This window comes from Bos mutus, chromosome 1 (genome assembly GCF_027580195.1).
Source record: "Bos mutus isolate GX-2022 chromosome 1, NWIPB_WYAK_1.1, whole genome shotgun sequence".
Classification (NCBI taxonomy): domain Eukaryota; kingdom Metazoa; phylum Chordata; class Mammalia; order Artiodactyla; family Bovidae; genus Bos; species Bos mutus.
This window is the reverse complement of record NC_091617.1, coordinates 679,864-705,667: the sequence shown is the minus strand read 5'-3', so window position 1 is coordinate 705,667 and position 25,804 is coordinate 679,864. Positions and strand designations below refer to the sequence as shown.

General features: G+C 41.9%; 1 protein-coding gene across 3 annotated transcripts in view; it reads left to right on the top strand.

The window, feature by feature from the left end:
- The first annotated feature begins 3,887 nt into the window (after positions 1-3,887).
- The window catches only part of SLC5A3 (solute carrier family 5 member 3), a 33,706-nt gene continuing 11,789 nt past the window's right edge, over positions 3,888-25,804 (top strand). Inside the window, exons 1-2 of one of the 3 annotated variants that reach the window (XM_070365502.1) lie at positions 4,329-5,012; positions 6,887-6,983. The gene's annotated coding sequence lies outside the window, so the exon portion shown is untranslated. Of the gene's footprint in view, positions 4,027-4,328; positions 5,013-6,886; positions 6,984-7,063; positions 25,722-25,804 lie in introns of those variants that run through there. The other 2 variants (XM_070365445.1, XM_070365555.1) reach the window with 2 other exon arrangements.

The following is a 25,804-nucleotide window of genomic DNA, read 5'->3' as shown; positions in this document are numbered from 1 at the left end:
GAAGAAACTATCCTTTTCCCATTATCTATTCCTGGATCCCTGTTAAGGTCATTGGTTGACCTTATACTTGTGGGTTTATCTCAGGTCACTCTATTCTGTTCCACTGGTATATGTGTCTGTTTCTATGCTAGTACTATTTTGCTTACTATAACTTTGTAATACAGTTTGAAATCAGGAAGTACCATGCCTCCAGCTTTGTTCTTCGTGCTCAAAATTGCTTTGGCTTTTCAGGTTTTGTTTTGTTTTGTTTTTTAAATTCCATATGAATTTTAGGATTGGTTTTTCAAAATTCTCTAAAATTATTATTGAGATTTTGATAAGAATTGCATTGAATCTGTAGATTGCTTTGGGTAGTACTGGTATCTTAACAATATTAATTCTTCCAACTCATGAACATGGATCTCTTTCCATTTATTTGTGTCTGCTTTAATTTTTCTCATTAGTGTTCTGTAGTTTTCAGTACATCGACATTTCACCTTTTTTGGTTAAGCTTATTTCTAAGTATCAGAGCAATTTTTAAAATTAATAAATGAATACTGCAGAAACATTTTGTAATTCTAAATGACTCTGTGTGTGTGTGTATTAGTCTCTCAGTTGTGTGTGACTCTTTGCGACTCCTTGGACTGTAGCCCACCGGGTTCCCCTGTCCATGGGATTTCCCAGGCAAGAATACTGGAGTGGGTAGCTATCCCCTTCTCCAGTGCATCTTTCCAACTCAAGGACTGAACCTGGATTCCTTGCACTGCAGGCAGATTCTTTACCATCTGAGCTACCACGGGAAGCCCACTAACTGTCTACACATAGTACAAAATTCAAAAAGTCTTTTTTGGTGAATTAACACTTATAGTTATCATAGAAAGACACTCAATTTGCAGCAGCATTCTCTATGATTTTATTATTTTTTTTAAATGAACCCACCAGTATTCTGCTACTGTGCTTAAAAAATTTTTTGAAGGGTTGTAAAATGTATTAATGGGACTTTCCCAGTGGCTCAGCAGTAAAAGAATACGCCTGCAACGCAGGAGACACAGTAGTCTCAGGTTCGATCCTTGGGTGGGGAAGATCCCCTGGAGGAGGACATGGCAACCCACTCCAGTATTTCTTGCCTGGACAATCCCATGGACAGACGAGCCTGGCGAGCTAGTCTATGAGGTTGCAAAGTGTCAGACACAGCGAAGCAACTGAGCACACAGCAGAAAATTTACTAACAACCAAAAAAGAAGGAACAGTAAATGGCTACTGAATATATTTTCTTATTTACATGTTTCAACTGCAGTAAGCATGTTTTAACCAACATTTCAAGTAATCAAAGGAGTACAACTCTTTTTTCTCCTTCTCAGAAGAAACCGATGAGCCCTCAGGCAGTCAGTCACCAGATTGGGAGAGTTGGGGGTGCTGACTGTTGAAATATTATGCAATCAGGCTAATTTCCTTATGCTACTTTTCAGGTTAGAGGGAGGAGGGGAGGAAACCAGATTCTCAAGCAACCCTGGGCATTAGGGGAAATTATGGCGACTCTAGAGGAGATGCTAAAAGTTAAGGTCAGCTCATGGTATTGCCCTGGTCTTTGGCTTGGCGTATCTTTCGGGGGTCCACATTTTCTCATTTAAACTTGGACATGTGGTTCACATCAAGAGGGACAGCTGAGGTAGGAACCATCCTGGGAAACCTGTACCTAACTCACTTCTGAAGGTTCAGAAATTTCTTACTTCCTTCTTTTTATTTATTTACACTATCCTACTCTCTTTAACCAAAGGCGAAATACACTAACCAGGTAATTTGTACTACTGCCTCCATGGTTTCTCCCTGAAAGGACAAGGTGATGGAGAGGTCAAAGAAAATGTCAAAATCCAGGTATCACAGAAGTGGTTGTATTCAAACCATCCTCACCTTTGGTGGTGGATGGGAGGTTGGGGATAAGAACCAATAAGGTGTCTGGATAAGATGGTAAATGGAGTCTCAATTTTGGTTTACACAGAGTACATGGTAGACCTACTGCAAAACAGTATGAGCTCAGCCTCCATATAGTCAGTCTGGCTCCAAACTCGGTCCCTGTTCCTATCAGACCTGGGGCCGGTCTTGCGTGCCTGTTTCTAAATCCCTAAGGAGGGGTTACCATAATAGTTCTTGCCTCATAGAGCTGTTTGAGACTGATAAAGTGAAAGTGAAAAGTGAAAGTGAAGTCGCTCAGTCGTGCCCGACTCTTTGTGACCCCACGGATAGTAGCCTGCACCAATAAGACACATATAAAAGCCGCATTGTGGTGCCTGGCACATAGTAAGCGCTCAGTAAGCTTTCCTTATTATTAAAGCACTGAAATGTTGACAACATCTTGCCTATAGACCCTTTTAATGGGGCAAGCATGGGCAGGGGCGACAGTTGCAGGGGTATCAGGAGCGTAGCTTGAGAAAGATGCATTGAGTCCAACTCCTGCCTCAGTTGGTAGAGAATCCGCCTGCAATGCAGGAATCCGCCTGTGATGCAGGAGACCCCCGGTTCCCTTCCTGGTTTTATTCCTGGGTCTGGCAGATCCCCCGGGGAAGGAAATGGCAACCCACTCCAGTATCCTTGCCTGGAAAATCCCACGGACAGAGGAGCCTGGCGGGCTACAGTCCATGCGGTCACAAGAGTCGGACACGACTTAGCGACTAAACCACCACCACCACCACGTGCCAGGGCGAGCACAGCCAAGGCTGTTGGGCAGTGAGCTGTGTGCATGTTTGGGGGGTGGAGTGGCACTGCGTCCAGGGCACGCACGATCCCAGACGGTTACCAAATGGCCTTCCAAGCTTTCAGCTTGGTTCTCTAAGTGAACGCCCAGTAAACATTCAAAGAATATCGGTTTGAGCCGGAGTATTAGCCTGTCCTTAGCAACAACACGTGGGTCAGGCTATGCGACACAACAACAAATGCCAGTGTGTGCCAGGCATCGTTCTCAGCGGCTTATGAGCATCAAGTCACTCGCAGGTTATCACGGCCCCTAGAAAGTGTCTTTCACATCCCCCTTTTATGCAGGAGCCGGCCCCAAGGTCAGGCAGCCCGCGAGGGATGGGGCGAATAGGGGAGTCCTCCCACCACTGCCGGCGCCAGGCGCCCACTTTTCCCGGCGAAGGGGTCCCGGGAAGCCGCCCCCGGGCAGCCACGCTGGAAAAGGAGAGCTTGTGGGCAAGGGCGCTTAGGGCAGCCCACCCTGGTAGCACCCCCTGCGGAGTCGGGGGTGGTGGTGTGTGGAGGGGGGCGCAAATCCAAGCCGCAGAACGTTCCAGAACCTGGGTGGGGCGGGGGGTGCGGGGAAGGAGAACCCCGTGTCCCGCAGACATTCCCGCGCGGAGAAGCGTGGCCGTGGACCAGGCCCCTCGCGCTCCGGAGTCGCGGAGTAGGGACGCGCGCGCGCGCGCGCGCGCACGGACCGCATCGCACCGCACCGCAGCGCACGCGCACACGGGGGGGCAGGATCGCCCGCCGCCCAGGACGCGACGGGAGGCCTGGAAAGTTCCAGCTGGTTCGAGAAGCGTACGTAGCCAGCGCAGGGTCGGAGGGAGGCTATCGGTGGCTGCCGGCGGCTGCCTGCGGCTTCCGGCCGGAGAGACCCGCGGCGCGTCTCCGCTCCGTCGCGCCGGCCCGGCTAGGGTGCTGGGGGCTGGGGCGGGGCGGGGAAAGGGCCCCAGTGGGGCCCGCACGCCGCCGAGAGCCGGGCTTTTCGATGGGGGCGCGGCGCGGCCGCCTTAAGGAGGGGGCGTGGCTGGCGCCCGTGTGGGGGGTGTGGCCCGCCGAGGGGGCGTGGCAGCTCCGTCTGCGCAGCTGCCAGCGCCTTTAAGCCCGGGCTCGCGCGGCCAGAGCGTGCTGTCGCCGCCCGGGAGCCTTCCGGCCCAGTCAGCCGAGCCCGTCAGCTTCTCCGCGCGGGTCAGCCCACCCCCTTCCCACCCCTCCGGTGTCCCGGGAGCTGGCTCGGTGCGGAAGCCGCGCGCCATCCATTCGGGCATGCCCCGCTACGAGCTGGCTTTGATCTTGAAAGCCATGCAGCGGGTAAGTGACCTTCCTACCGCCCCCCCCCCCCCCACCATCTCACCTCTCCTCAGAGCCCGCCTTCCCCGCTAGGCCGCCGCCGCCGCCCCTTCCCTCAGTCCCCGCGCGGCCGGAGGTTGAGGAGGGAGGCGGGGGGACCGGGGCGGGGGGCGTTCTCGCTTGAGGGGGCGCTTGTGGAGGGAGGGAGGCCCCCGCCGGCCCGGCGAGGCCGCGTGCGCGCGGGAGGCGGGGGTGTGCCGGCGCGGGAGGGTGTGTGCCTCGCACGCGGCCTCGCCGGGCGGGAGGGCGGGCGGGCGGCGGGAGGTGGGGGGACGGGCCGGCCCTCGGGATCCCAGTGAGAAGGTCCGCGGGGAGGACACGCGCCAGCGCGGGCCCGGAGCCCGGGGCCCCCCGTGCGCCCGCCGTCGCGAAGCTGCCTCGTCGCCGGCCCCGCTCCGCCGCCGCCCACTCGCCTCAGCCTGCCTCCGCCGCCCGCCCGCCCGCCTTCCACTGTAGCGCCCGCCGGCCGCCCTGGAACCGTCCGTGCTCAATAACACCTTCTCCAAAGCGTGTGTGTGTGTGTGTGTGCGTGCGTGCGTGCGCGCGCGGTTGTGTCTGGACCACGGTCGCGTAGAACCGGCTCTCACGTTAAAAAAAAAAAAAAATTCTTTGACTTTCTCTTTTTCTGACTTCAGCGGCAGTCCTGCTCCGGGTGCCCTTAGCCCAGTTTTCATTCATCCAAGTTGTGGCCTTATTTATTTTTTATTTTTGCGCCTTCCGAAAGAAACTTGGCTTCCCCACTTTACCCCCGCCCTGCTTTTGATTGCTCTTGAGGTAGGGGATTTCAGATTTGGAGGGATGCTAAGCGATCCTGCAAGCCCTTTCTACTCCAGGGAATGGTGTGGCCGAGGACAGGGACCCCGCAGCCCGGAGCCGCTCTTCGTTCTCTGTTCTGGGTCAGGTGCTCCTCAAGCCGTCGCCGAAACCCCCATTCTTCTGTGAATTTGGTAATGTAGCGTGTGGTGTATGCTTTTTTTTTTCCTCCCCCCTCCCTTCCCTTGCAGGTATAGATAACGACAACAACAACAAAAGTTAATGTTTGGACTTTGGGAACATAGCTAGCTTCTTAACAGCGCCAGAGACTTGGGCACATTGTATATTTCGGGTCAGTTTTGAAAACAAGCTGTTAGAAAGTTAGGTGGTACTTAAATTTGGGGCTATTGGAAAACTACCAATCCCAGAGCATTAGGAAATTTTTACGTTCTTGGCACACTATGAGCTGGGAAGGCACCAGTGTCTCTGGATCAGGTCTGGAGAGACTGGTCAGGCATGCTGTTGTGGCCTCAAGCTTGTTCTTCCTGAATTTGGGAGACGGTAAGGTTGCATTGTTTAGCCTCTTAAGTATTACCGCTTTCTTGGCCCACTTCCCTCTAAAATGTAGTGCTTAAAGAGAATAGGAACAATTAAAAAAAATCTTCCTTTTAACTTACCCGTTTTAGGAGGTATCAGAACCTGGGAAATGTATTGAAATTTCTTTTAACCTTGTTTTAGGGAGAAAGCAAGTATCATGAGTCAAAGTGTATAGTGTTTGTTTATTCTATAAACCTTTGAAATGAAAATTCAGAACTCTTTATGTTTAGCATAGCTGCCAAGTACTGTACATTTGTTCACAGAGCTTCTAGTATGTTAAATGTATTTATTATGTTATATACTTTTTTTTTTTGGTATCCTGTACCAACCACTATTCAATCATCTGTGGTGTGGAGCACACATATTTTTATTTCACATAAGCTACATAGTGCAGTTTAAAATAATAATTCAATTAACCTTTCTTGAAATCCTGGCAAGTGTGGTGTGGGGGTGCTTTGCAGATAATCAAGGTGAACTCCTGCCTGGAGGCGCAGGCCTCCATGGCTGCAGATAAGGACATTGTAACGATGATGAAGTTGTGTTGAAGAGATCCTTGACCTAAATAAAGTAAGATTAAACAACAACAAAAAAAACCCTCTCTTTTTTGTATTCATAAAACTTTTGAGTAGGTTGTCAATTTGAGTAACAAACATAAAACTTCCTGTCTTCCAAGTTCTGCTTGCTTTCAATTTGGGAAAATTGAGTTCTAAAATAAGATCAATACTTTGGGGGAAATAAGTGAAAAATGCGACGATGAACTTTGACAGGCTTTAGGGAAACCTTTCTAATATGCAGCAGTTTTGTGGTTCTGTTGTAGGTAGCGTGTTGTATGTAATTCCCCAATTTTAAGTAACACATCTTTTATATTTTTAGATTCTGAAATGTGTATGTCTCTTATGGTGTACCTTTTTGATGATTTAATTTCCACCTCCCTCAAGTCATTTATGTATTTTGGAATGGAGGGAATACTCTAGGTAATTCTTAGATGCGGATATTGAGACTAATTTTTGCAGTCTTTTCATAGATTTCCAGAGAGATTTTCCTGTTTCTTTTTTGGGGGGGATATTCTATAGGCCTGAAGAGCGTTTGAGCCTGGTTGGCTACAGTCCATGCAGTTGCAAAAGAGCTGGACGTGACTTAGTGACTAAACCACCACCGTAGGCCTGAAGAGTATTCCTCCTCTCTTTAGGGTGTATTACTTTTCCTTCTCCCAACTCTTGAATTTCCTTTGACTCCCTAGCTCAGAGTCCTTAAAATTGAGCATAGAAGAGGTGTTGAATTTAACAGGCAGACACTGTGTTGAGGCTTTCATAGCATTTCTTGTGTTGGAGCCCCACTGCATTGTAGCAGTCTCTCTGTGAGTCCCCATTGGAAGACTTCAGGGTGTAGTAGGTAGAATGAATCCTTATTGAACTATATTCAGTTGTATGTTAGTCACTTAAACGTTTCAGTGCCTTTTCTCTGTTTGCAGTTGGGAGTCAGCATGGGTCTCTGCTTTTTTTGCACTTGCAAGTCTGTGCACTTAGGAATGTAGATGCCAGACCTCCCAAGAAGAAATTTATTTGCAGGTACCATTTAGCTTGAGTTTTATTAAACATGTATATATAAAGTTGTCTTATTTCCGTAATCTGATGTGAAAAGTAGATAACTTTAATTCTGAAAATTGATGCAGTAAAGTCATGGACGTGGTGAAATTAGACTTTTAAAGGTCATGATTAAAGCCATTTGAGAAGATGGATGCTTAGACCAGTATTAGACCATTATGTAGAAGAGTTTCCAGAATAAAAAGGTTTTGAGAAGCTTATCATAGATTAGCATTGTGAGAGTTACATTAACTTCTTGCAAACACAGTATTCAAGGCTGTAGTGTGGAAGGACATGGCTGCAGAGGAAAGACCATACACTGCAAGCAGTCTCAGTCCAGCCTCTGGAAGACATTTTTCAACAACTGAAAAATTAACAAATTACCTGTGAGATGATTTTTCTCTCCACGTTCCCGCTGACCTCTTGCTGTGGAAAGTTTAGGTCGATAGAGGAGATGAGAGGTCCTGACTTCGGTGGGTGAGATATGACTCTGATTTCTGAGGTCCCTTCTCTTGAGAGTTTGAGAAATGGGTTATGTCTGTTGAGTTCACTTTGAAATTTGATATAAAAGATTGGCACTTCATTTAAGCTAGGTAAAAGAATGAATCGACAGTTTTTTAACTAAAGGCATGTACTGTGTTGAAAAACTGAACTTTGTAGAAAAATTTGTACATTTGGGATAGGCTCAGGAAGAGGAATTTTGAGGTTAAAAAGATATCTATGCAGAACATTTATATTTTTTGGTTACTTAGTTTAGGAACACTTAACATGTGTTATCACGTTTGCCCAAAGGATGATAACCAGTTGGAATATTTCGAGTTGTAAAAGCCCTGGGAAAATATTTTTTCCTGAACTCTTCTCATTGCTACTCAGGAATTTTTCCATGAAGAATTAAAGGCTAATGGTTTAAACAATAATTAGTTCTAATTCTTAGTTTAGTTGTAAGTAAATATAGGTGTGTACAATAAAATAGCATTTATATATCCTCTTGTGTATTTTTTCAAATAGAAGTAAAAGCAGATGGCTACTTTGAAAATCTTTTTTATTAAAACAGATTTCACAAGTTATTTTATGTTCAATATCTTTCATATTTCATTGAAAGTCAGATTATATTTTAAATTTTAAGGTAGCCCATTGAAATAGTTCTTTGCAAGTAAAGAGTTTATGACGTGCCGAGTTTATGACTTAGGTTTTATACATTTAGAAATAGAAGTATAATTATATTCTAGTTTCTATAATTGAACAAAGCAATAGGTTTTCTGATAATGCAGGGAAGAGTTTGTCATATTTTTCCTCAGTCAAGCTTTTTTGATTAGAAGACCTGGCAAAAGTGTATTCTAGAGTTATACTCCAAGTTTAGGAGAAGGCAATGGCACCCCACTCCAGTACTCTTGCCTGAAAAATCCCATGGACGGAGGAGCCTGGTAGGCTGCAGTCCATGGGGTCGCACAGAGTTGGACACGACTGAAACGACTTAGCAGCAGCAGCAGCAGCACCCCAAGTTTAGTGTCTTGTGAAAGTAGTTTCCGCAAACTGTTAGCATTTTAGATACTTTCTGGAGGCATAGGGTCTAACTGGGAACTCACTATGAGAGTGGCCAACCGTAGGTCATTGTAGCTTGGCTTGCTTGGCAATATTTGATAACTAGGAACTAGTGGTATTTTTGCTGTCAGGTGGTGGCAGACAGAAGTTCAAATGGAAACATCCTTGTTCTAGTTGTCAGATGACTGGTCTTTTTTTTTTTTTCCTCCTCACCAGTCTGCCCTTAACAGCTTAGCTTGTATCTTTATCTTCAGTAACCAGCCTTCGTGCTTTGTCTACTTGCAATCAGATCACTTAAAACAGTTACCCAGTAAGGAAAGAACTGAGCCTTGTGGGCAAGCAGTGTCGTACTTTGACTTGGTACTAAAATTTTCTTGGGTTCCAGCTCATTGCTGCAGCAAGCGATTGAAGAAGGAATGCTGTCCCCGCCCCTGAGCTACAGCTAAGGTACAAGGAGTGGCTGGGGGCTGAGGAAGCCTTCCTCAACAAACATGGTTTGTATGTGTGAAGACTGCTGGTCATAAGTTGACTTTCTGTACTAAACTTTGTTTTTTTTCTTTGTGACTCGCACATTCAAAGCAGATATTTATTGCCTTTCAAAATCACAATGCAGACTACCATTGAAGCTTCTCAACCTTTAGATTATAAAATCACTCTAAGGAAAACTTAAGTTGGAAAGCAATGAAGAAATTCTAGAGTAATGTTTTTCATCTAGTACCTTCATTGTATTTGTAGTACAGGTAGGATTTATCTGTTCATCATGAGGAATGCATCTGTTCAGTGGAAGGCAATTCTAAACCAACAGGGACTGTTTGCCGACACATGTAGTTAATCTTTCTCAGGGAAATCAAATTGAAGGAATTAGTCAGATTTAAAGAAGTCATTAACATTTAATGAATATCTGGTAAGTTACCAATTTATCTGAAGGGAAAACTACCGTCAGAAGTTTGGAAAAAGACAGTTAATCCAGTCCTGATATCCTTCTTGTGCTCCAAATAGCAGTTGGCGAACTGTATGGCTCACAGGCCAAATCCAACCTGTTGCCTGCATTGTGTGGCCTGTGGGATTAAGGAAGGATTTTACATTTTTAAGTAGTTGGGAAAAAATTAAAAGTTTTTATGGAAGTTATATGAAATTCAAATATCAGAGTCCATAAATACAGGTGTGTTGGAACATAACCATATTCATTTGTTTATATTTATTATCTGGTCCTTTACAACAACAACAAAAAAGTTTGCTGACCCCTGATTTAGAGGAAACAGTTATAATTTCCTAGGTTCACCATTTGTCTTAACTTCCTACGGTGCTATATCCTGAGATTTCTGCTTTGATCCCTTCCTTTCCCTCCTCTTTCTATACTGTACCTTTGCCTTCGTATGGTTTGACCTTCATATGGTTTGCCTTTCTTTGGTAACAAGCCAAGAACTCTGGCATTTTGTGCTTTTCTGTGCTGGTATATTCCCATGGCACTGCTAACTTGGTTTGGTTCAAACTTAATGAGTCGCCTACCCCCAAACTTGCCTGAGTTGTTTCTGTTTGTGGCTCCTGTTTTCTGTCACATGGGACTAAACCAATCCAACTCTTTGTTCCTGCAGTCTCATTCCCATATAGTCTTCTCTGCTCTAGCTGAGCTACTTAGGTTTCTTGCTTGGATTCTTGCAGTTTCTTAGACGATCTCATACTGCTGAGGGGAGGGTAATCCATGCCTATAAATATGCTTTCTGGGGTGCAGAGATACAAGTTCTTGAAATACTTTGAAAGTTAAATTGGGATGCATTTTTAGGGAAATAATACAAACCATTGTTACAAAGCATTGTGTAGTGATGCCTTTTTGATTACTTCATCACCTTCCCATATCAGTTGGTTGTGTCAACACCATTGCCAAATTACAGCACGTTCAGAAATCTGCTCTTTCTCAGAGATATTCGGAATGAAGTCTGACATCCAAGGCCACCTGTAATACGACTCCAGTCTTTTATTTTAACCTCATCTTTTAATTTCTTTCATTCTCCATTTTTGTACAGTACTGAGTAAAGAAAATTGCTGTATATCCCTATAAATATCATTCCCTTTAATTTCCTTTGGTGCTTGTGTGACACTGCTTTTCTTGGAATGATCGTCTCCAAGAAAACATACCTCAAGTTCATTTTGACTCAGTTGGTATATGAAACAAATACTGTGGACCTGCACTGTTAGGAATTGTGATCTTTCTTTTGAACTTGGACGGTGTGTTTCTGTGTCTTATCTCGTGGACAGCTTTCTCGTTAGTGTTACAGTTTATTGGTGAATGTTTCATATCCCCTTTGGTAGGGTACATGTGCTTGAGGGACAGGTCTGTTTCATGTCTGCTCTGCTTTACCCACAAGGTTGATGCTTATTTAGCTGCCTTGGGGTTTCCTGTTCTCATCAGTCTAAAGCAGTTCTTGACTATGAGACAGCATGCTGACCTCTGGTGCTAGTAAGTTGCTTTCAGATCAGTGCATGTTGCACTGAGGGAGTTGTATGCTTACCAGAAGTTGTGTTGGTTTCCACGACTATTTCATGGCAGGTAGTCTTGCTCTTATAATAATTTAAATATGTAAACTGATTAAATGAGTACAAACTTTTTTTTTCCTCTCCCGAAAACCAAGTTGGATTCTTTGGAAAAACATGCTGAAGGTGAGTCCCTAAAATAATGGCTGTAGAATAGCTGCCATAAAGTGTTGGAGAGAAGATAACAATAGTCCAGGATGATTCTGTATGTAGACTGCGTTACAAGGACTCCTTAAAGCTTTGCACTTTGGTGCAACTGGAATGGAGATGGTAGATGATGGATTTATAGATAATGCTTTAGATCAAGCAGAAGGAACTTCAGCAAGGAGCTCTACGTCATCAGTCCCGTTCTCTCAAGGGCTTGGCCCCATACTAAGATTGGGAAATACACTTATATGTTAAATGTAGGTAAAATGTTTAAGGTATGTATGATTTTTTAAGAATTTCCTCTTGCAGCTTTAATCCCTTTTTTACTTAATACTTTTGTGTATGATTGTTTTGGATACAGACGCTTCCACTTTAGTCAGTGCTCCAGTTTTTGTTTTCTCAATGAATAGAAGAGCAAAAGGTCTGAAATGAAGGTCCTGGTTGTGTTATGTTGGAATAAACAAAGAACTGACACTGGGGCAGCAGAAAGAACTTTAGAGACAATGAACCTGGGTTTGGTTCCTGGCACCTGCCTACAAGGAATCGTAACCCTCTTGGATCCTCATTTCTGTCTGTGAAATGGGAGTGATCCGTCAGTTGGAGGGTCTTTGAAGATAAGTTGGTAACATAACCTTGGAGGCAGTAGGTGTTCAGTGTGTCATTAAGGTACCTTTGTTCTCTCAGGTAAGGTATTAAACTTTACTGTGTAATTTTCCATTATTCCCACTTTATTAATGAAGAGACTCCAGAAGATAAATTTTGTTAATGTGTAAGTTACCAGAATCCAAGACTTGAGTCAAACCTGACATATAGCACTTGCTCAGAAGTTTTTGAATTGAACGTGAAAGTTTTAGAAGTGAACATGAGCCATGCTTCCTGATAGCTTGCATGCTGATTAAGTAAGGCTGAGCTTTTGCCTCCGTGAAATGTAGAATGTATGTGAGGGGTCCGGTGAATGAACTCCACCACATGGAACAGCCTTTCTGTCAGACAGATGTGCAGCATTGATTCAGCAGCTGCCAGCCTTTGCCAGGCTGAATGCACTGGGTGGGATTCCTCATCAAGAACTAAACTATTTGAAGCTGGACTTTGTGTTCATCTCTGTCTCTCATCTGACCTTGTACTTAGTTAGACTTACGTGTATTGTAAGTGAAGGAAAGGTTGGAGAAAGTGAAGAAAATCTAAAGAAAAGAATTACTTTAGATAGGCTTGTAAGTGTCAAAATGATTTGAGGCAGGTGAGGGGAAAGCTTAGTATCTTAATCTTCAAGTAAATTTTGATTTCTATTTGCTGAATTGCTGCTGAAACTTCAGGAATGACCCTGTTTCAGTAGAATCGACGCGTGGAGCTGGTGGATCATAGCCTAATCGATTTCTGTTGCCATGTGATACCTTCAGTTAGTATTTTTCTTTTCATTTACTTTTTTAACTTTTAATTTTTGATGGAGCAATGTATTATAAGACTACATCTTTCCATTTAATAGTTGATTTTTTAAAAGTTTTTTTTTTCCCATTCCTATTGGTACAGACTTTATTTTTATAAAAGAACTAAAAGTATTTTGCATTATAGCATATGTTGCTGGAATGTATATATATCATTAACATGATTGAATTTTAAATAATTATCTTGTAAGCCAGAGGTACCTATGATCCAAATCTTCAAGACCATTTACAAGAGAATGCACATTTTATTTTGATGTATATTTAACTGTCAGCCTCTTAAGCCCAACTTTGTTTCAGACTTAATTTGTGACTTTCTTTGTACTGGATTATTTTACTCTGAAGCTCCATAATGAGATACTGGATGATACAAAATATTGAACACTTATTAAGCAGATTTGAGAAATGTGTGTGAGTGTATAATAGTGGATGAAGAGATAAGAATGTGACCAAGAAGGTTGAATAGTAATGCTGGTAATTTTAAAATCATTTTCATTGTGTTTGGAGATGGCAGTGTGAAGTAAATATGTTCATGAGTCAATGAAAACTGTTAACAAAGTTGTCTGAGGAATAGAAAGGTTATGTATTGAATTCTCGTGACTTCGGTGTGTTAAAACTGGTAAGTATGAATTAGCCTTAGATTATTTTGTTGGAGTTTGTGATGTTGTAATTCAGAGACTGAAAGGAGTTAGTGGGCCTGTGGCAAAATGGTGGAGCTGCTACAGGGGTGTGTGTGCGCACGTGCACGTGCGTGCTCGCTCATGCTGGTGGTGCTGGCGCCTACTACCACTGTGTATTATTGCCATGGGGAGTGCGGGCCTGGTTTTGCCAGCTTGTCTTTATCTATCCTATTCTTAGCCAAAACTCCAGATACTACAGGAAGTTGATTTTTTGGGGTTACTTTTTGTCTTTGTTACATTTTTAGATGTTTGCACCATGGATCTAAGGAAATGTATCTGTTGGTCAGGTTTGGCTAACATCTTGTAATTTCTGATTTAGATAATGGGTTTTAGATGTTCTTTAAAGACATCCTTAATTGCCTTTGGACCTCTTTCAGCATTTAGCTTACAGAAATTGCTGCTCACATTGACAGAACCCATCTAGTTAATTGACCATTGATTTACAATAGGACTAATAGTAAATGGCAAACACATCCAGGTCTTTAAAAGGAGTATCAGTTTATTTGGACTAGTGGATTATGTATGCCCATTTAGGCCAAGTGTACAGACTTCAGAGAGTCACACAAAGACTGAGGTATGACTTAGTATGAACTGTCAGAAATTGGTATTCATAGTCCACTTTGTCTTTAGACATCTGGGTGATTGCTTATTTTAAGGATGCCTTAGTACAGTTTGGTTTACAACTGCTGTACTGAAGTCCTACAGGTTTGAAATAATGCTTCTTGAAAGAGTCTGCTTTATCTAGAAGATGACATTTTTCCTCAGGGTATGTCTATGAAATTCACGTTAGCTTATATGACACATGATCCTTGGAATATAGTATTACTATGAAAAAAAATTAGGTGTTCCTCTAGTCAGAGTGTAGATCAAGGGGATGATGTGACATTACAATTTTTGGCCAGGCTTCATGTTTCCATAAACGGAAACCAAGTCATTACCCTGACTGTTGCTTCCCCACTCCCACTCCAGGTACTCTACAGCAGATTGCAGATAAACTTGGGTCCAGTTTGTTCTTCCCTACCTTTCAAGTCCAGGGTACAATTGACTTGTTCCCACTCATCTCCCTCATCATTTTTATTACGATTACAGTGCCCTAGTTAAGGGAATCCCTACCCACTTTGGGAACATTTCAGTAGAGATTGACATGGATGAGAGCTTAAAAATGGAATCGCAAGTGAAAGCAGAGGCTTCTTAAAACCTCCATCTGAAGCACTCAATGCTCATAAACTGGCATTTGCCTGTCTGTGCCCTAGCATCAAGAATTCCTGGTTTTGAATTCCCTGGTGGTCCAGTTGTTAGGACTCTGAGCTATCACTGCCGAGTGTGAAGATCCTATAAGCCCCGTGGTGCAGCCAAAAAAAATAAAAAATTCCTGGTTTTGTAACTTTGTTTAGACTTCAGTGTTGAAAATGTCTCCTTGGCTATTAAAATGCTTTGATTTTGTCACGTGTGGAAACCCAAGGGCAGCTATAACAGCCAGATTGCTCTGAGTCTGGCGGGCTGCCGTCTATGGGGTTGCACAGAGTCGGACACGACTGAAGCGACTGAGCAGCAGCAGCAGCAGTTTAGTACGAGAACACCTTGGCTGTGTGGTGGTCAACTAAGTTTGGAGGTAGGATCTTTGTCAGGCACATATTACAGGGAAGGTGTACTTAAGTGTCGTTTTAAAAAAGTTGGCTTCAACCAAGGTAAATCTATGACCCAGTAGTAGGTGGTTCTGATTCTCATTCTTTGTGCTGGTATACTGTTTGTTTTCTGTTTTGTTGGCAGTGACACGAGAGTGCAGTTTTGTAACATTGACTCTCGTAGCCTGATTGGTTTCAGGAATGCGTTCTTATGTGTAGACTGAGGACCAGGAGTTTGTGCAAATCCAGTTTAAGAAGATGAAAGTGAAGAAATTCCTCCTAATAGCCTTTCCTTTATTAAATATTTTACCTGATTTGGATAAAATAATTGGAAGTTACTTACAATTTCAAGATCTCCTGCCTTCTGACATCCAAGGAAAGCATTTCTGATCTTATTTCTCTGTATTTTACTTGTTCTGTCTTTGAAATGTAAGAGAAAAATCAGCTGGATTTGTAATCTACAAAACCATGCCTCAGTTTTATGTTCACTTCTTAGGTTCTGTTCAGGGCATAATCTCGACCATTCCTTCCAAAAACCGTTAGCCTGTTTATGGTCCTGTTGTTTATTTCTTGAAAATCCTGTATTCCCCAAACCTTTGAGAAGATTAGAAGATTTAAAAGTTTTCTAACCAAAAGCATCTGCCTGAGGAATCATCCCAATTTCAGGATCTTCTGTTTTATGACTTGGCCTCCTGGGAGTTAGAATCTGGTTTACCAGGAAGACTCTTGTGTTTACGTTTTCTGGCCTCAGTCTCATGGAAAAATGAGAAACTTCTTGGCCTCTCTTCTTCTAGGAACAGTTTTTCTAGGAACATAAAATTGGAACCAAGTAAGATAAGATGGAAAACATGAAGGTAAACCACCACAAGTTGACATGGTTGGATGTCCCACATCTATAAAACTTACGGCTTGTAATACCTAATCCTCAGTGGCTGGTTTAAGCAAGGGGTGTGTATTGTGTGTGTGTGTGTATTATATGTGTGTGTGTGTGTGTGTGTGTATTCTCCATTTTACACATGAAAACACTGAAGCAGAAAGGTACCCGGGACCACACAGCTCAGTAAGGTGCCAAGTTAGGATCCTAAAGGCAGTCTCAAAGCTAGAAGCTAAACTTTTGATCACTGCATCCACTGTAATAGTATTAGAGCTAAAAAGTCACTTTAGACTGAAGGAAGTGTTTCACATCTATTTTGAGTGCCTACCACTACCCTGTGTTGTAAACTATAGGAAAAAGTTCCAGCTTTCCTGGAGCTTACATTCTAATGAGGGAGACAGACTAGTAGATGCTGTGAAGAGAAACATCAAGATGAAGGGACAAAATGTGGCGTAATGTATTTTTGTTACAGTGCTCAGGCAAGGCTGAGACTTTAGCGAGCCTTGGCCACTAGCTGTGGGCAGAAGAGCAGAGATGAGTGCAGACATGTTGGGGTGATTATATTAACATGCATTCAGTCTAGCAGGCTTCTCTTTTATAGGTCATCTCCAAGCCTTTCCCGAAAGAATTGACTGTATATGATGGTTGTTTAATGCTTGCTTCTTTCCCACAGGACTTTTACCTAGTAATCCACCTTGATTAGTAATCTGTCTTGATGATGTTGACTTGAAGTACATGTTTTTTTCCGTTTTGTAGAAGTGAGAATTAAGACGTGGGCTCGAGCATACACAGAAGTAACTCGTTTAACGAATCTCTGTATTGTACCTATCACCCAGCTTCAACAGTTATCAGTGTTTACCATTCTTGCTTTATCTCCACCACCCCTTCCTTTTATTCGTTTATTTTTTGCTGGAGTACTTTATATTTTTTCATCTGAAAATTTTACACCTTTAGAAGAGTTATAAGAACCATTCAGTTAACACTTGTATGCCTTTCCCCTAGATCACTGGGGATTAAAATTTGCCCTATTGGCTCTTTATCTGTACCATTTGTTGCAGGTATTGTTGTCATGCCTTTCTTAGGAATAAGGACTTTCTAACCATAGCATGACCATTACAATCAGGTTTGACATTACTGCAATGCAATTGCAGAATGTTCAGTTTGTGTTCAAGGTTACCTTATTCCAGTGTTAGCCTTTAGTTCTTTAATTCAGTATTCAATCAAGGTTCATGCATTTGGTTGTTATGTAGTCTCCTTGATCTTGAACAGATCTTGAACCGTTCTTTGTCATTAAAGACATTGTTAGTTTGAAGAGTCCAGGACCTCTGGTCTGGAGAGTCCCTCGATTTGAATTTGTCTAGTTGCTTTCTCATGATTAGAGATAGATTAAACATTTTTGGCAGGAATATTACACAGGGATACCAATGTATTATACCAGGAGACAGGTCAGTTTGTCCCACTCTTGGGGATGTCATGCAATCATTTGGTTAGGGTGATATCCACCAGATTGTTCCATTATTAATGTACTTTTTTTCCTTTAGAAATTATTAAGTGGTTTATGGAGTGACAAACTTGATGCTGAATATTCTTTTCTCCAGCAGTCTTCCATTGGATTTAGCATTTATTGATAATTCTGAATCAGTTGGGGTTACAAAGAGTTGGACACAACTGAGCAACTCACACACACACGTGTGTATGTGCATGCACATACTAAATCAGTTTTTGCTGGAGTCTTTCAAAGCAAATGCAGATACAAAAATTCACCTGTAAATATTTAGTATATATCTAAAAGGTAAGGGCTTAAAAACAAACAAAAAACAGTGCCTTTTTGCCACCCAACTATAATTCCTTAACATGTGATATCCATATACAAATGTCCTAAATTGTCTGAGATGTGTCACTACAATTGACTTGCTTAAATCTGAATCCCAGCAGAGTCGACAGGTTGTATTTACTTGATGTTTTTGCAAGAGTTCTGGGGTATAGCATCATGTCAGAAGGCAGCTGTTGTCAACTTCATCCATCTGTTCTGAAGTCCCCATCAGACATTTTCACCTTTTAGCATCAACCATAACCATTGCCTCAGAACATTATTTCATTAGGGATTACAGAAGATGATTCTCAGATGGCCTCATTTCCTCTGAATTGATTAGCAGATTTTTTTTTTTCTGAGTTGTATTTATTTCTACTTTTTACGTATATCTTCCTGGGGAGTGTTGTGAAAGGATACATTCTTCATCTTTACTTCGCAGAGGATGGTTCTGGACTTCCTTAGTAATTCTTTTAATATGTCCTCAAATTTTCTTATCTGTAAATTGGGAGCAGTCATCATGCCTACCTCTTGTGAGGATTAAATGATCTGGTGCATGTTGTATAAAAGTGGTGCCTGGCACTCGAGTTGGGAAGTGCTAGTTATTAAAGTCAGAGAAGGCAATGGCACCCCACTCCAGTACTCTTGCCTGGAAAATCCCATGGATGGAGGAGCCTGGTAGGCTGCAGTCCATGGGGTCGCTAAGAGTCGGATACGACTGAGCGACTTCACTTTGACTTTTCACTTCCATGCATTGGAGAAGGCCATGGCAACCCACTCCAGTGTTCTTGCTGGAGAATCCCAGGGATGGGAGCCTGGTGGGCTGCTGTCTATGGGGTCGCACAGAGTCGGACAGGACTGAAGTGATTTAGCAGCAGTAGCAGTTATTAAAGTAAGTTTTTAATGAACTCTTCAGGTGTTAGTGGAGAGGCAGAGATGGGAAAGATTCTTCCTGTGTTGACATCAGCAGGACGCTGGGGCCTGTGTCGAGGGAGCTGAGGGAGGTGCTGCTTGCCCACACCAGCATGGAAACAGCTGTAACACACGAAGCACGTGTCACTGCTCATGGTGAAGCGGCTGTTGATGATTGCAGAGGTGAGATCTGGGACACGTTCTGAAGTGGAGTTAGCACAGCGAAGGAATGTAGGTAGATAGATGAGATGGTGGCTCCAGACAGGTTTCTATTGTGTCATGGCCCATTGAGGTTTTTATCGGAACAAAGGGCAGCATGCTTGCCTAGTCTGATTTACCTTGTCATTCTGTACACTCTCAACCACTGCTGTTTGAGATTGCAAATCACTTTCCTCAGGGAGGAAATGCTGACCTACTTCTTGGCCTTTTAATCTACCTTCTTATACTGCTTTAAAACCCAGTTGTTGATGACTGTATAGACTATTGGAAGTTTAATACTCTTGATCAGGTGCTTACTCATTAATATTGGATTCATTTAACAAACATTTGAGCCTTGTAGTGTGTAAGATAATGATCTAGACAGACCAGCCACATCTGTGAACCTGAGAAACTAGCCTCTGCCCTCTTGGAATTTACATTCTGGTAGTGAGGTGACAGTATACATAAGGAAAATTTATTAAAGTATGTTAGAAGGTGTTGCATGCTGTGGGGGAAAAAATAAATCAGGTTAAGGAGAGATGGAGATGATTAGGGAAATGGTCAGGGTGCTAGCAGTTGAGATTATATGTTCTGATTGTGGGTATATTTTTGAGATAAAGCCAGCAGATTTTGCTGATGATTGATTGTGTGTGGGTGGAGGGAAAGTGAGCAAGCCTTCAAGTGAAAGTGACTCAGTCATGTCCGACTTCGCAACCCCATGGTCTTTGCAGTTCATAGGATTCTCCAGGCCAGAATACTGGAGTGGGGAGCCTTTCCCTTCTCCAGGGGATCTCCCCAACCCAGGGATTGAACCTGGATCACCTGCATTGCAGGTGGATTCTTTACCTACCGTCTGAGCCACAAGGGAAGCCCAAGCCTTCAAGGATCGCTGTTAATTTTTGACTGGAGCAATAATAGTAAGGATGGAATTGACATTCTCTGAGATGAGGAAGAATTCAGTGGAATAGTTTCAGAGTGGATGAGCCAAATTGTGCGTACTCCGAGAAAAGGATAGGTGGTTACAAACAGTTCATTCAGTAAGAAAAGTGGTCCTTAGGTTTTACTATGAGAACTCATGTTTATAGATCATAGAGCTGACTCTTTCAGTCTAATGTCTTAAAGATGGAGGTTAGCAGAGGAAGGAAGTTAGCAGAAGAAAGGATGACTGAGACTCATATAGCCATGGTAACAAGGTCAGGTGTAGAATAGACTTTGAGACTTAATTTTTTAATTCTAACGCTGAAAAAGAGAATGGAAGCAAAAGCCTTCGTCTTGGATGAGAAACTGGTTAAACCTTGGTCTTCTAGCTGGATTTTCTGATCTGCATGTTTGTACTTATATAGGAAGCCTGTACCTGGGACTTATTTTTGTTTTAATCTCTTTATTTTCTTTGTACATATATCCATCACGTATGATTATACATAGATATTTAAGTTGGACTTTATCCTATGTACTTTTTGCAGTCTCTTCTGTTAACATTTGTTATTTATACATCTCAGGTGTTTTCTCTGCAAGCTCAAAAATTTTTAAACTTTTTGATGATGATGTTGAACGATCTTTTATTAATATTGTTTCTGTTATTAAATTGCCCTTTTCATTAAAGGTAGTATTGTGTGGTGATTAAGTGAAGAAGCAGTTTAGACACAGATGGGAGTACAAATCCAGATGTAAACACAAATAACTGTATCTTGGGGTGTTACACTACCTCACTGGTTTCAGTTTTCTTGTGTGTAATATCATAATAATTGTACTTCTCCTACAATTATTGTGAGGATTAAAGTAATGCAGAAAGCACTTTAAGCACAATACCTGCAAGGTGTCAGGACTTAGTGCCAAGGTTTTATTTTTTAATCTCCGTTATGTATAACTAACATGATAATCAATCTTTTATAAGCAAACCGCGCTGAGCCTTTTGAATTCTTCCCCATTCAAAGTTAACACCAATGTTTAGTCGTTGGGATTACATGATACGGTACCATAGGCACTACAGCTCTGTTATTTTACGTTTTCATTTCTCTCATAGAAATAGGTTATTGGAGTTTGCTCCATACACATGTTCTAGTATCATCCAATAAAGGTTGAAACCCGTGGTAGTTTCAAAGTTGCCCCCATACCCAAAAGGCCGCCTTCATTCGCTGAGACTTCTTTAGAAGAACAAACAAAACCAAAAAGAGCCATTGTGAGCCACACTTGTGCAGTGGTAGAAACAAATTAAAATGACTACATCTCAGGGGATTTTTGTATATGGATGAAGTGATAAGTCTGATGGTTTATGAACTTTCCTAGATGAAGAAGATTTTATTTGAAGAATTAGTTTACTTACCTGGGAAGCCATCCCTCCTAATCCCCTTCCCACCAGTACTTGGCTGAAAAGTTCTGCTTGGTCGAGGCTGCTGGAGTGGGGCTTTAATCCCTGCTCATTCCGCCTCACCTCCCTCCCCTGTGATGGGACACGGGGACTAGGAACCCTCAGAATATAAACCCTCAGAATAAGCCATTTGAGTTTAATTCAGGGCTTCGAACATTTCTTATATACTTCGAAAAGCTCAGCGAGATTGTAGGCATAGTTGAAATACTTTGCCAAAGAAATTTAAGGGCAGACTCCTTAAAAGTTTTAGGGACTGTTATATGACTACAGATAATATCTCCAGCTCCACTTGTAATTTTGAATAGGCTGGAATTGATCTAAGTTCTATTAGAAGCACTCAGCTTTCATTTTGGTGTCACTGATAAACTGCTCTTATAGCCAACTGTACGTTTTTAAGGTAAGCAGGGATTGGGCAACGGAAGGTCTTGTTACGAGCATTTACATACCCAGACGAGTAACCTGTCCCACTAGTGGAATTGGGTTTATTGGACTTCGAGTCAAGGTGAAAAATATGTCTGAAAAGTAGATTTTTATATAAATTTAGTGAGGTTTTTTTTTTTTTTCTTGAGTTTTACTTGAGTGAGTTTTATTTGAATGAAGTGTTGTAGATAGGCACTAATAGTTGATGAGGTGGTTGGGAGTCAGTTTAAAATATTTGTGAGAGAACTGCGTATTTAATACATTATTTCATCTTTTATCAATAAATAATTTCTGAGATGTTCCTGTGGAGAAGGCAATGGCAATCCACTCCAGTATTCTTGCCTAGAAAATTCCATGGACAGAACAGCCTGTAGGGCTACAGTCTATGGGGTCCTAAAGAGTTGGACTGGAGGAGGAAATGACAGCCCACTCCAGTATTCTTGTCTGGAGAATCCCATGGACAGAGGAGCCTGGTGGGCTACAGCCTATGGGGTCACAAGAGTCGGACATGACGGAGCAACTGAGCACGTAGCAGGCACAGCACAAGAAGCTCCTAAAATGCCAGGGGTATCGTTGGCAGTTTACTTTGAAAGAGGCTTATAGCACCACTTCCAGTCTATGCAAGTTGTAGATGGTGAAGTGACATTCACTGAACACCTGTCTGTTGCACCGGGCAAGATGACATACTTCCTAGGTGTTACTTACTCCTTATCAGACCATTGGGTCAGCAAATGCACAAGACTTGGCAAGCCGACTTTTGACAGTACTGGATTCTGCCTGTTCAGATTGTCCTTTTTGAGCCCAAAGCTAAAAAGATCATGGTTTGGTCACTTTGATCGTCATTGTCTACTCTTTTTCAGTCCACATGCCTCATTGAGTTGATTATGATTTGGAGCCCTGATGGCTTTAGGAATTGTTTTACTTATTCTTTGGTTTCTATAGCAGATGATTTTCTTTTTAGAGTGACCATACATCCTATTTTGATGGACTGTCCCAGAATAACTTGCTAGTTTGGAAGATAAATTGTATGGTCTCCCTAGATAATAGAAGAGAGATGTTAGATTTGGTCATTATAACTAATTATGTTTTGATATATTATGAAGGAGTTTAATAGATGATGTTAATTTGGTCTTTGCTATTTGATTCTAGTTCAAGCAGCAAATATTTATGTATGCTTCTCTATCTGGATTAATTCTTCAGTTGTAATTTAGTTCATCCAAGTACATGAAATGGTGCTTTCATGTACCAAGATTGTATTCTAATTTTGTGAAGAACTCCCAATAAAACACTGCTTTTTGAGAAGGAAGCCCCTTCCTGTTGGGAGGAGTCTCTCTGTTTCACGACACCCTTGTGTTTGATTGAAATTGGCTGAATTTATTACAGTGGCCATTATAACTAGGGGACTATTTCTTTATACATTCTGTGACTATTACTTACCTTATATTGTTTTCTTAAAAATGCATTACGAAGGAACCAGCTCACATACTTATCGTTACTATACCTACTTTATTCCTTGTCCTACATTTCTCACTTAAGGGATTTCTCTCAACTGTGAACCAGCTTAGTCCTAGAAATATGAAAACATAAATTAAAAGGCTTCTTTTTAGCAGCTGGAGAAAAAATTTTTCCATGTGGCTTCTTTCTAACAGTAAAGGAACTCTGGATAGTGTTCATTATATTTTTGTTGTAGAAATGTTTGCTTTTAAAAAGAGTGAGAAAAAATATGCAAAACATACTGTATGTTTTATTTGAGACCATTTTAAGGAATTGCACAGTTCATTTTCTGAAAGGCTGAAGTTCAAGGCTGTGACAATCTCTAAATGACTAGATATGAATTTGGTGCATTGCCTTGTAGTATTTTACATCTTTCTATAAACTGATTTGACCTATTTTCCTTTTCCAATCTTAACTAGGTGCTGATTTCTGGATGTTTTTTGTTTAAATTGGAAAAATCTTAAGTCTGTCCACAGACTGACGGTGTCCTGTGAGATGGGGGCTGCCGGCAGTGGCTTTTGAAGGATCTGAGGAGGCAGAAAGCGTTGCGAACTCAAGCCCTGAGCTAGTGTTTGCCTCTTCCTGCCACCCCTGCTCTGGGCAGAAAGAACATCTTTTCTCTAGCTGACCCGCTTGCTGTTCTAGGGAAGTTAGGGGTTAGACCAGCCTAAGTGTTCATCAGGGAGCGCAGTATGGGTTAGATGTCTGACTTGCATCATGTTTGACAATGGGAAACAGTGTGGTCGATTTGCAGTGCTTCCTAGTGATTGGAGAAGGAAGGGCTCATTTTGTGTCTGAGCGCTTTGTTCTTTGAACGAATAAGCTGCTGTAGTGGCCACTACAGTGGGTACCCCACTCCACTTTCCCTCCAAACAAAAATAAACACACTGGGTGTTTGTCCCTTCTTGAGGAGATGGCCAACTACTGCTGTTGAGAAGAGAGACACTTGAAATGGCCCTCGGACCAGTGAACTAGGCTTATCTGTGTGTAAGTTGGAAGAGAATGGCAGGGGTGTGGCTGGATGTTGGGTGGCAGTGGGAGCTCTGTTGATGACAGGGAAGAATCTCGTAACTGCCAGCTACAGTTTTCTTTGTAGTTGAGGACCTAGTTCTTACAGTGAAACATTAAAGGTGCCTTTATAAATAATAATTGCTAATTAGTTATTTGATTAGATTTTGTTTGAAATTTAGGTAATTCTTCCTAAATAATATCCAGGTTTTTGTTTTTTTTTTTTTTAAATAACTGGAATGTTTCAGGGTCAGAGAAAGTAGTCATAGAAATACTACCAGTTTCAGGATTTGGCAAGAATAAAGTGATACAAGTCCCAGCTTTTAGTGTGTTTTTGTTTGTGGCAGTTTTACTCATGCCAGTCATTATTGACACTGAGTTTTAGGACGAAGGATTTTATTTGGTCAGTTTTTTTTAGTATAGTTGTTGTAGTGTGTTAAGCTTCAAAAAGGCATAGAGAAGGGTTTAAGACATTTCTATGTGGCACTATTATTAATTAGACTTAATAACTAATACAGTAGAGCATTTATATTTAAGCTTTTTTTCCAGCTCCTTAAGAGGTATGCTGTTAAGTGACTTGTACTGTGGTCTGTTTTGAAAAGAGATGGCTTTAGTATCATTTATAGGACTTGATAACTTTGCTACTAATTTTTAAAGGAAAATAATCTAGGTTCATCAAAAAGCATCTGCTTTGTCAAGCATAGAAAAACATTTCACTCTGAGGTTGCCTTATCTCAAAAGGAGAAATCACTTTAGGAGTTAACATGTGGAAGGCATTAGATTGAATAACAAAATGTTTTTCATATTGTTCCTCAGCTCCAATTATAATTACTTTGAAGGTTCAGAATTTCTCTCTTTTTCCAGGAGAAAACCTGTCATATTCACATAAACTCAATTTTAGGTAAATTTAAATGTCGGTTTTTCAGTGATTTTCTTAATCCGGGACTGAAAAAATCTGATTAATATTGACAATAATTTGTTACCTAATGGCTTACAGATGTCTATTTTGTTTAGGTTTGGAAGATACAACAATAATGATGTTGTTTTTCAGTCTTCCAGAAAATTTTTCTCTTTTTCCCTCCTCTCCTTGCCTTGTATACCCTTCAACAAGAAAAAACACTTTTTTCAGTGTCTTCTTTCTAGCTAGCAGAATAAAAATTTAGGGTTGTTTATAAATTGTATGTTGCTGTCTTTGTAGGAACATCTGGTTCCCTTTGAGGCAGGAGTCACGTCAAGTTTCTAGGTTAATGTGTGATGACTAGCACAGATGTACATTTGTAGTAGGAATTTAGGGAAATTTTGTGACAGTAGTCTACCTAGATTAAGCAATACTTGGTATTGTGTTTGGGAGTGGATGATAATACCTAGTAAATACCTGTTCTATCCAGGACCCTAACTTAGCTACAAAATTCATTACTCTTAGAACTCAGCAGTATCTGAAGATTCATTTTGTTGTCATTTAGTCATTAAGTCGTGTCCAACTGTGTGCGACCCCATGGATTGTAGCCCATCAGATTCCTCTGTCCATGGGATTTTCCAGGCAAGAATACTGGAGTGGGTTGCCATTTCCTCCTCCAGAGGATCTTCCCGACGCAAGGATCGACCTGTGTCTCCTGCATTGGCAGACGGATTATTTACCACTGAGCCACCTGGGAAGACTGAAGATTCATATAGGTGACCTTATTTATAATGAATAATTAGAGTCCCCCTCCCCCAGGTTGCTTTACGACCTCGGTGCTTTTCCAGTCTGAGACTAC